This window comes from Triticum aestivum, chromosome 1B, assembly GCF_018294505.1.
Source record: "Triticum aestivum cultivar Chinese Spring chromosome 1B, IWGSC CS RefSeq v2.1, whole genome shotgun sequence".
Taxonomy (NCBI): domain Eukaryota; kingdom Viridiplantae; phylum Streptophyta; class Magnoliopsida; order Poales; family Poaceae; genus Triticum; species Triticum aestivum.
This window is the reverse complement of record NC_057795.1, coordinates 17,323,569-17,334,665: the sequence shown is the minus strand read 5'-3', so window position 1 is coordinate 17,334,665 and position 11,097 is coordinate 17,323,569. Positions and strand designations below refer to the sequence as shown.

The window sequence follows — 11,097 nt, the reverse complement described above, 5'->3', positions numbered from 1 at the left end:
ATTTTGCTAAAATTTACTACTTCACACTGATGACTGTTTTACTCAAAATAAACCGTGATTATGACAGGGTTGGCCTACTATTCATGTCCATGTTATGACATGTGGACCCACATGTCAGCTCTATCTCCTTCCTTAAAATTCCCCATGGGAATAGTAAGGCGTACAGTGTTGTGTCTTCACCAGAGCCGATTCCCCGTCCCTTCCCACTCTTGCCGCCCCACCCCATCACCAGAGGCCTCGAGGGCCTTGGCAGGCTGCCCCCCCCCCCCCCCCCCCCCCCGCGAGTCTTGTGCCCCAAGCGTCGGTAGCCTGCGCCACAACAGCTCTCAGAAAGGCGGAGCTGCGGCAGCGGTGCATGGCTCCCATGCCAGATATGTAGCGTTCTTACTTTGGTGCACGTGCGCGTCTAGTAGCCTCGAGCAACTTGCGGCACGAGCATTCTCCTTTTGGTTCCTGTGCGCATAGAGTACCCGCTGGCGCATGGGGGAAGGATGCATGGATGACAACATTGGCTCATCATGGCTGCCTTGTTGCGGCACTCGTTGTTTCCTTTCCTCGCCCCCTCCCCGCATGCCACAACTCGGCAAGGTCCCAGCCACCTAGGAGTCCCATGGGTTGGAGAGAGAGAGAGAGAGTACCCTCGTCTCTCGGCGACGAGCATCACAAGAAGCAACGGTATGTCGTGGCGGCAAGCAGCAGCAGTACGTCTTGCTAATTTTTTGTTTTGGAAACTGCCAAGGTAGTTATTACTCCCTCTGTCTCATAATATAAGATTGTTTTGCATGTGATATTACATACCTCATGTATGGAAGCTGCGTGTATTCAGGAAGTTGTCAAGGAAAGTGAACATTGATGGAGGGATGCATCCAACGCTCCAGCAAATTTCATCAACGGCCATCCCCTGGTGTGATCAAAAGCTAGGTATCAAATTAAGTGGTTTTCTTATCACATAGGCATCCTTCACTCAAATCGTTTGTATTGTTACTACATATTGCACATGGTTTCCTTTATTTAGCCGTGTCCAAAGAATGATCGACACGGCATGTTCATGAAACATTTTTCTTGAATCACATGAACATTTTTCTACGCTGTATAAGAACTTTCTAAAAGTTCACTATCATCGTTCTAACACGTGAAGATTTTTCTAAATGACATGAATATTTTTATTGAATATTATCATCATTTTATAAAATTTGCACGGACACTTTTTTTACACTACATGAATTTTTTAAATGTGTGATTATCATTTTTAATAATTGAAGTAAATTAATGTTTAAAATATATGTACTCGGAATATTAAAAACAACAACAACAGTCGCTCCCCCGGCCATCAGGCCCATCTGTGCCAGTGTGCAGAAACACGTTGCAAGGTATTTAACTAAGGCCAGAGCCCATTACGCGTAAAGGTGCAGTCTGTTAATGGCCAGAACAGAACCACAGTTTGGCAAAAAAGAGCAAGAACATCTTTGCTTTTCGCCCATGGAAGGAGGATTTATTTTAGGAAATCCAAAAAGCAATTAAGTGTTCAAAGAAATAACAAATTAATTTGAAAAGGCATTCCATACAAACACTAAAAAAACATATGGAAAACTTCCAAGTGCATATTTAAATGGAACAACTAAACAAAAACAACACAAGTTATATTTTTTTGCGGGGAGTGCATATTCCAAGTGCACATTCAAATTCGCTAGAGCACGTCATAGATTTGGTAATTTAACCACCTATACAATATAAATGTTTGAATTCCAAAAGCAAAATTTAGATATGTTTTTACATAAATTTCTGATACAAGCTACAAATTTACATAAATACTATTTTTTTCAAGAGTCCTTATGAAGATACAAGTAGCTTAAATTTTAATTATACTTAAAATAGCTAGATATTAATATAATGGCCAGTTAGTATAGAAATTTTTTTCAAAAAATTGCGTAACTATGCGATTAAAATTATAATGTAGTATGTTCCATGTAGAAACAAATTGAAGTATTGTAGGTATGTCCCATAAAAAAAGTATTGTACATAAATATTTTTGGAAGCTAGTATACAAGGTACCTCCACTTGATGTTTCAAACATAAAAAAATATAAATTATTACATATGAAGATAGAAATGAAGATATTTTGGTGCACACTAATGTGAAAGGAAGTTGTAGTGCAAACTTTAAGGTAAAGAAATAAAAAAAATGTTTGTGGAGTAAGTTATTTTTGGTGGAGTACAAACTTCTTAGCTTGCCTTGAATGTGATTATGCAGATCCTTAACAATAAATTTGATTCTTGCTAAGAAAAGTTATCTATCCATTTGGTTGAGTTGTATGCAGTGTTGTGTTCTCCTACCAAAAAAGGCCGGGCATGTGATGATTCTTGTTTTGTTTGCAGTGTACGTGTAATCCAGGACCAAGATATGACAACCTTCCATGATGTTCCGTGCAAGATTTCATTCACCCTTTTCTGCTCGAGGTAGATAAGCATCACTTTATCTGATGATGTGTAGGCATGTAATACTCTAAATAAAGCCAAATGGGATATCTTCGTTCAAGCTACCACCATCCATGTGAAGCTAGCAAGGAGTACACCGTTAGCCTAGCAAGGAGTACACCGTTAGCTTACTTTGTGTGCAGAACTACACAAAAAAAAGGAGTCGAGCCTGATTGCCTATAAGTACACATTAAGGTGAGGACATGACAGTTCAACATCCAACAGTCACACAGGCGATTTAATCAGCCTCATAGGTTAGTATGTGCATGTTTGATCTTCTCTGTTATTATAGTTTTCTGCATGTGATCTTCTGTGATAATTTCAGTTATTTGTTTTGATCAAAGGAAGCAAGCGTCACAAGGATGAGTTCTGTGGTGAAGAAGCCGGAGGGAGGGAACACCGATACTGGTGACCATCACAACCAGAAGACGGAGTGGCCAGAGTTGGTGGGGAAGTCGGTGGAGGAGGCCAAGAAGGTGATTATGCAGGACAAGTCAGAGGCACAGATCGTAGTTCTACCGGTGGGGACAATTGTGACCATGGAATATCGAATCGACCGTGTCCGCCTCTTTGTTGACAGTCTCGACAAAATTGCCCAGGTCCCCAGGGTCGGCTAGCAAGCTTAAGATCTAGCCTGCTCCTGGCGTATATGTATCGTGGCTTGATAATCTCTTCTTGGATATAGCAAGATTGAGATATATAGATCATATACAATAAGAGTTGATGCATGGAAAGTGAATGGATAATAGAATAAGTCAGAGAGCGCGTAATATGGTTATGGTTTGTATGCAAGCGTGCTTGGTGTCATATATCTGTTTACATATGGATACCATACACTCCATCCGTTCTAAATATTAGTCCTTTAGAGATTTCAATAAGGACTGCATGGGATGTATATAGGCAGTTCACTCATTTTGCTTCGTATGTAGTTCTTTATTGGAATATCTAAAAGGACTTATATTTAGGAACGGAGGGAGTATTTGAGAAGGTAGAATTGAAATAGCTTATGTGGAAAACCAGAATGTGGAACTTGAAAAACACAGTTTTGCAAGATAACTGTCAAAACCATAAAAGTAGGAGAGCCACCTAGTAAAATGAGAGCTGATGCAAGGGCAAACAAGCAACGATGTTGGTATCCTAGTACTCCCCACGTTTTGCGAGGACCCGCGTCCCCAAAGAAAGAAACAACTACCCAAGAAGTTGGCCTCCACCACCAAGCACATCCATCGACCATGGGTAGGGTGTGAGCTCTTTGGTGACTATTCCATGAAGAAAATGAGAACTATGGATGCCACTATCGCCGGAAACACCTTGGACTCAAGTATTTCGCTTAGAGAATTGCACATCACTACCTCAATGAGCCCATGGGAAGGTTTGACATATCTTACCATTGGGGTGTCCCCTCATATCCAGATGACAAATTATTCGACAAAGAAAATCAAACAAACTATTTTGATGATGCTTTCAAGGAGGACAAGACGCCCCACAAGCACCGTCAATGGTGGCATAGACACTTGTCGACTCATAGTTTTCGCTCAAAGTGCTGCTTCATCTGCCCAATGAACCCCGGGGAGGAGGCCTAACACGAACTTGTGCCATATCTGATATCAGTAACACCTGGCGACACATGATTTGTGACAACCGTCTCAATTACAACACAATCTCTTATCTAACCATTGTCAATGTTAGGAGATATATTCCATGTCAATCACGTCTAAATCCGCGCCACTCACTATCTCCTATGTTATTATCTTTCGGTCCATGAAGCTTAGACAATATGCATCATACTCTCACATTTCTTGCTTATGGATCCAATCCTTGTGTCAAATATGTTAGAATAATCTGAGGCACATCATCGATCGTTCGAGGACCAAACAATCACACGAGGCATGACACCGAGATCGTTAATGAGGCTCACCAACATGGCTACATCAGGGGCATGACTACCAGCACTCATCCCGTGACACCACCACAATACCACACTCCGGTCGCCTGGGCGCCGGCACACGCCGCCAACTCTTCCAACTTGTTTATGCTATTATGTTGGCATAGGTTACATCGTGTGTCTACCCTCTCATTATATAATTAGCCTAGGATACAAGAGTCCTACTAGGACAGTACACCATATCATGTCTACAAACTGTACGACTCCAAGTCCACGTGTAACCTATCTTGTACAAAATATTCGATAAAACTCTAACAAACTCTACCCTTGCGAATATTGTCCATCACCTTAGATCCATCCATGCGTCAAACCCCCATGTACATTGGACTTCAGTTAAGCCATGAGCACCACTGCTACTCCCAGACTCCATGTGGCTTCACCTGCAACTGTAGTTCCCTCTTTCTTCTTGATGGTCAACACTCAAGGACAATTAAGTTACTATTTACTCTAGTTTGCGCTCCAAACTTGCAGAGTATCCATTCAATGCCATCGCACACCTTATTTGACAACACCATTGTATATTCACGCTGGTATCTTCTTCACTGATATGTGTCAAAGTGAACAACTCACATATTGGACATGACATATATGAGTTAGCTGAACTCAATATCCTAGCTCTCCTTGACCGCCTGTGTAAAACTTGAAAGAATTTCACCGTCACCCTGTGATGCGGAGCATCCCTCCATCATCCCCATGGACACTACTTCGACCACACAAGCTCCAAGAGGACCCATGACAAGAGCCCAAGCACGTGCCATCCAATCCGAGGTTGACTCTCTCCTTGTTGAACTTCCCTTTAACCCATTTGAGACATGGCTACTACCTCAAACGGAGACACTTTGCATACTCAGGTACCATGAAAGCAACCAAGGAGAAGGAGTGGTGCAAGACGGACATCAAGATCAAGGAGGCATTCTCCCCAGCCTTGAAGGACCGGTACAACCGCCCAACAACCGCCCGGGCGGAACAACCGGCCAACTACCGCTCAACTATCGGCCACCATTCTGTGATCAAGCGGTGCAAGGCCGGTACAGCACCGGATGTACCGGTAAATCTCAAATGACCGGAACTACCGGCCCAACGAACGGTACAACCGCTGGAGCCCTCGACGACCATCTGCCGAAGCCAGCGCCTGACGCCAGCGGTAGTACCGCCTTCCTCGACCAGTACTGCCGCCCTCTCTGAGTCGCCAGCGGTACAACCGCCTCCTCGACCGGTACAACCGGCCTGTCTGCGCACAGTGTACGGGCCTGAGGCCCATGTGCCCTTCACTTCGCCCCCATTTGCACTAAGACTATAAATAGACCCCCTCCACCTCCTAGTTAGGGTTAGCATTGGTTTAGCTCATATTTGGTGCGAGAGCCCTTGCTCATCCACTTGGTTACCTTCTCCTCGGAGATCGCGCCTCCTCGGAGAAGATCCTTCCAAGGGATTCAAGACCCCCTCTAGGGTGGACCCCATCAAGACTTCCTCACGGAGAAGAACCCGGTTACTCTTGTATCGTCCTTTGTTGATTTTGAATCTTGTGCTACCTTATGTGTTCGGTGATCTAGCACTTGTGTGATTGATCTTGTTGGTTGAGTGATTCTCTCGTTTCTCCCCGTGTTTTTCCTTGTGTTCTTCCACTCGTTCTCCGTGCTCCTCGTAGGGATCCCCTCCAAATGTGAAAGATCGTCCACATAGGGTTCCGCCCTACATCATCTTGATATCATGAGCCATGTTGATCATGTTTTTTGAGCCCCTACCCCGTGTTTTCTAGCTTGATTTTGTTGTTTTCGTCCTAAATCCGAAAATTCCCCTCCAAAAATAACCCCAATTTTTTTTTGTGATTTGTTAGTTTTGATGATGTTTTGTTGATTTTGATCCGTGAATTTGCTTGGTTTCAAGTGGATCTAGCTTTTCCCCAAGTCTCCCCACTTCCCTTCCACGAAATCTCTCCAATTTTACCCCCGAAATCATCCATTTCCGCCCCAAAATCGCGCCACGATACACTCTACGTCAACGACCGGTACTACCGCCCATCCAAGCGGTACTACCGCTGAGTACCTCAAGCGGTACAACCGCCTGTCCGAGCGGTACTACCGCCCACTCCAGTTCCATCCATCTCAGTTTCACATATTTTCGCCAAATTTTGCCCGGAGCCCACGCATACTTCCGCATACCCACACCACTTTCCACAAACACCACCACCGCTCACCGCCACCTCCTATGACGATTTGACCACATTTTGGGTCCTTGAGATTTTGAGTTGTGGTTCCCGTGTCCTATTGTGTTTCGTCTATCTAGGTACGGTTCGACTTCATCATCACCTCGGCTCATCTTGGAAAGGGTCACATCATCGCCAAGGACGGTAACATCATCGACATCTTTGTCATACCTTGCAATTGCATTGATACCCACATGGCCTTACTTTTGCGTAGCTTACCCATCGAGACTAGCCATTGAGTATTACCGGCAACGTGACTTGTGCACATTAGTGATCATACTCCATAGCATACATACCATACCACCGTGGTGCATATCTTGGGATCCATTTGTGTGTCACAAAGTTGTCATCGCATACACCATTGTTATCTTGGTCCGTGAAGTTTTGCATGAGAAAAGAGCTCTAAAGTGAAAGAGCCACCCAAGCTTTTAAGCAAACAAGAAAGATAAGCAAAGAGCTTATAAGGAAGAACCATAGCAACATACTACATTAAGATTGTCATATTGGATCATCTTGGATCATAGCACTGAAATACCATACATATAGCATACGTGGGATAGAGATAGTTACATTTTCGCCTAGTAGGTTGTGCGCAAGTTCCGTATCCGCCTATTGTGCAATCGTGCTAGCGTCTCTCTAGTATTGTGCAACAAGAGCATTTTCGTGGATTCCACATTTTGGCTCACTTTTGGTTTGCACAATCCCACTTATCTATTTGCGTGTGTGTTTCCGTGTACCACTACTTGCTTGGTCTACTTGTTACATTTGCGAATTTGCGAATCTTTTTCAACATCTTTGAGTCAAACTAACGATTGCAATCAATTTTGTGCCACTATCCTAACCAAGCTCCACCATAAGCTTTTACTTGTGTAGGTGTGAGAACCGACAAGAATTGGTACCAATAGTGCTATTTCATTGTCCGCATTTGAGTGAACTTGATTCATCATCAACATCGGTCAAAGGTACATCGGTATAAGTTCTCCTTCTACCACTCACATTTTTGCTTGGAATGATGGATAGGCCAAGTACTTCTACCAACCCACTCTTCCTCGAGCAAGACGACGACATGTCATCATACGTCACCAAGAGCCACCTCTTTGGTGCACAACGAGCGTTGCACCAAGAGCAACAAGCAATGAGCGACCGCATCGAAAACCTCGCCACCGACTTGCGACTCTCCGAGCAACGTACAAGAGACTACTTCGACAACAAGTTCGACGCTCACAAGCAAGAGAATGATGCAAGAATGGACGAGATCCATGCCTTGATGAGGAAACGGCATCATTCAACTTCCTCATCCTCAAGACGGAGCCGCTCGAGTCGACACTCCGACGACACCTTCTACGACTCAAGTACACCATCATCAAACACACTTCGATGAGCCGCGTCTCAAGACCATCATGCATCTCGCGACCCGCTACATGAGAAGCATTCACAAGAGCAAGTTGATGAGAAAGTCCCTCGTCCTCAATCAAACCAAGCCGCTTTCGCCCAAGCTCAAGAACGACAACGGCTACGGCGCCAAGAGGAAGAACGAGCACGTCTACACCAAGACGAACAAGACGCCGAGGCTCAAGGCCTTCAACAACAACAACGAGAAGCGCAAGCTCTGGAGGCGCAACGTGCCCTTCAAGAATCAACTCGAGCCATCGCCAACCGCAATCGCGAACGGCGCAATCAAGAGGAAGCCCTTCGAGAAGAAATCCAAGAGAGGAACTACCAACCACGTATGCAACGTCAAGCTCCTCAAGCTCCTCCACAAGCTCATCAAGCTCCACCTCAACCTCAAGTTCAACCAGAACAAGTTGATCATGGTCTTCCTCCATGCCAAGAGCAACATGAAGATGATGGCAATCCACGTCAAGGGCGTCATCATCAACATCGCCAACAACACAATGAAGAGCAACGCTATGGAAAGCTAAAATTCACCATGCCCAAATTCAATGGAAGCAATGACCCCGAAGAGTACCTCTCATGGGCATTGAAGGTTGACAAAATCTTCCCGTTGCACAACTACGATGAAGAAAAGAAGATCGCTATGGCATCACCTGAGTTCCAAGACTATGTGCTCATATGGTGGGAACAAATCCTTGAGAGGCGACAAACAAGAGGTGAACCTCCAATCACCACTTGGGCTCAAATGAAAGATATCATGAGAGAACGTCTTGTGCCAACCTACTACAACCGCGACCTCTTCAAGAAACTCCAACTACTCAAGAAAGGAACAAAGTGTTGGGGAATTTAGCAGAAATTCAAAATTTTCCTACGCGTCACCAAGATCTATCTATGGAGAAACCAGCTACGAGTAGAAGGAGAGTGCATCTACATACCCTTGTAGATCGCTAAGTGGAAGCGTTCAAGTGAACGGGGTTGATGGAGTCGTACTCGTCGTGATTCAAATCACCGATGATCAAGTGCCGAACGCACGGCACCTCCGCGTTCAACACACGTACAGCCCGATGGCGTCTCCCACGCCTTGATCCAGCAAGGAGAGAGGGAGAGGTTGAGGAAGACTCCATCCAACAGCAGCACAACGGCGTGGTGGTGGTGGAGGAGCGTGGCAATCCCGCAGGGCTTCGCCAAGCACCGCGGGAGAGGAGGAGGACTTGGGAGAGGGGAAGGGCTGCGCCAGAACTTCGTGTAAAGCTCCCATGCGTCTCCCCACTATATATAGGCGTGGAGGGGCTGGTTTCTTGCCCTCCAAGTCCATTGGGGCGTTGGCCAAGGTGGGAGGAAAGAAATCCCATCATTTCCTTCCCCACCGATTGTTATCCCCCCTTTTTAGGGATCTTGATCTTATCCCTTCGGGATATGATCTTATTCCTTCTAAGGGGGGATCTTGGTGCGCCTTGACCAGGGGTGTGGGGCCTTGCCCCCACTACCCACGTTCATGTGGGTCCCCCCATGCAGGTGGGCCCCACTCCGGAACCTTCTAGAACCTTCCCGGTACAATACCGAAAAATCCCGAACATTTTCCGGTGGCCAAAATAGGACTTCCCATATATAAATCTTTACCTCCGGACCATTCCGGAACTCCTCGTGACGTCCGGGATCTCATCCGGGACTCCAAACAACATTCGGTAACCACATACAAACTTCCTTTATAACCCTAGCGTCATCGAACCTTAAGTGTGTAGACCCTACGGGTTCGGGAGACATGCAGACATGACTGAGACGTTCTCCGGTCAATAACCAACAGCGGGATCTGGATACCCATGATGGCTCCCACATGTTCCACGATGATCTCATCGGATGAACCACGATGTCAAGGACTTAATCAATCCCGTATTCAATTCCCTTTGTCTATCGGTATGTTACTTGCCCGAGATTCGATCGTCGGTATCCAATACCTTGTTCAATCTCGTTACCGGCAAGTCACTTTACTCGTTCCGTAACACATCATCCCGTGATCAACTCCTTGGTCACATTGCGCATATGATGATGTCCTACCGAGTGGGCCCAGAGATACCTCTCCGTTTACACAGAGTGACAAATCCCAGTCTCGATCCGCATAAAACAATAGATACTTTCGGAGATACCTGTAGTGCACCTTTATAGTCACCCAGTTACGTTGTGACGTTTGATACACCCAAAGCACTCCTACGGTATCCAGGAGTTACACGCTCTCATGGTCAAAGGAAGAGATACTTGACATTGGCAAAGCTCTAGCAAACGAACTACACGATCTTTGTGCTAGGCTTAGGATTGGGTCTTGTCCATCACATCATTCTCCTAATGATGTGATCCCGTTATCAACGACATCCAATGTCCATAGCCAGGAAACCATGACTATCTGTTGATCACAACAAGCTAGTCAACTAGAGGCTCACTAGGGACATATTGTGGTCTATGTATTCACACGTGTATTACGATTTCCGGATAATACAGTTATAGCATGAATAAAAGACAATTATCATGAACAAGGAAATATAATAATAACACTTTTATTATTGCCTCTAGGGCATATTTCCAACAGTCTCCCACTTGCACTAGAGTCAATAATCTAGTTCACATCACCATGTGATTAACACTCACAGGTCACATCGCCATGTGACTAATACCCAAGAGTTTTAGGTTTGATCATGTTGCTTGTGAGAGAGGTTTTAGTCAACGGGTCCGAACCTTTCAGATCCGTGTGTGCTTTACAAATCTCTATGTCATCTCCTAGATGTAGCTACCACGCTCTATTTGGAGCTATTCCAAATAACTGTTCTACTTGGAGCTATTCTAAATTGTTGCCCCATAATACGTATCCGGTATCTCTTCTTAGAGCTATCCGGATAGGTGTTAAGCTTGCATCGACGTAACCTTTACGACGAACTCTTTTACCACCTCCATAATCGAGAAAATTCCTTAGTCCACTAGTTACCAAGGATAACTTTGACCGCTGTCTGTGATCCATTCATGGATCACTCTTGTACCCCTTGACTGACTCATGGCAAGGCACATTTCAGGTGCGGTACTCAGCATGG

The 11,097-nt window shown here is 45.1% G+C and overlaps 1 long non-coding RNA gene across 1 annotated transcript; it reads left to right on the top strand.

The window, feature by feature from the left end:
- The first annotated feature begins 2,687 nt into the window (after nucleotides 1–2,687).
- Nucleotides 2,688–3,281, top strand: LOC123084853 (uncharacterized). Its single transcript, XR_006439429.1, has 2 exons — nucleotides 2,688–2,728; nucleotides 2,819–3,281. It is a non-coding gene; the product is annotated as an uncharacterized lncRNA (long non-coding RNA).
- The last annotated feature ends 7,816 nt before the right edge of the window (nucleotides 3,282–11,097 follow it).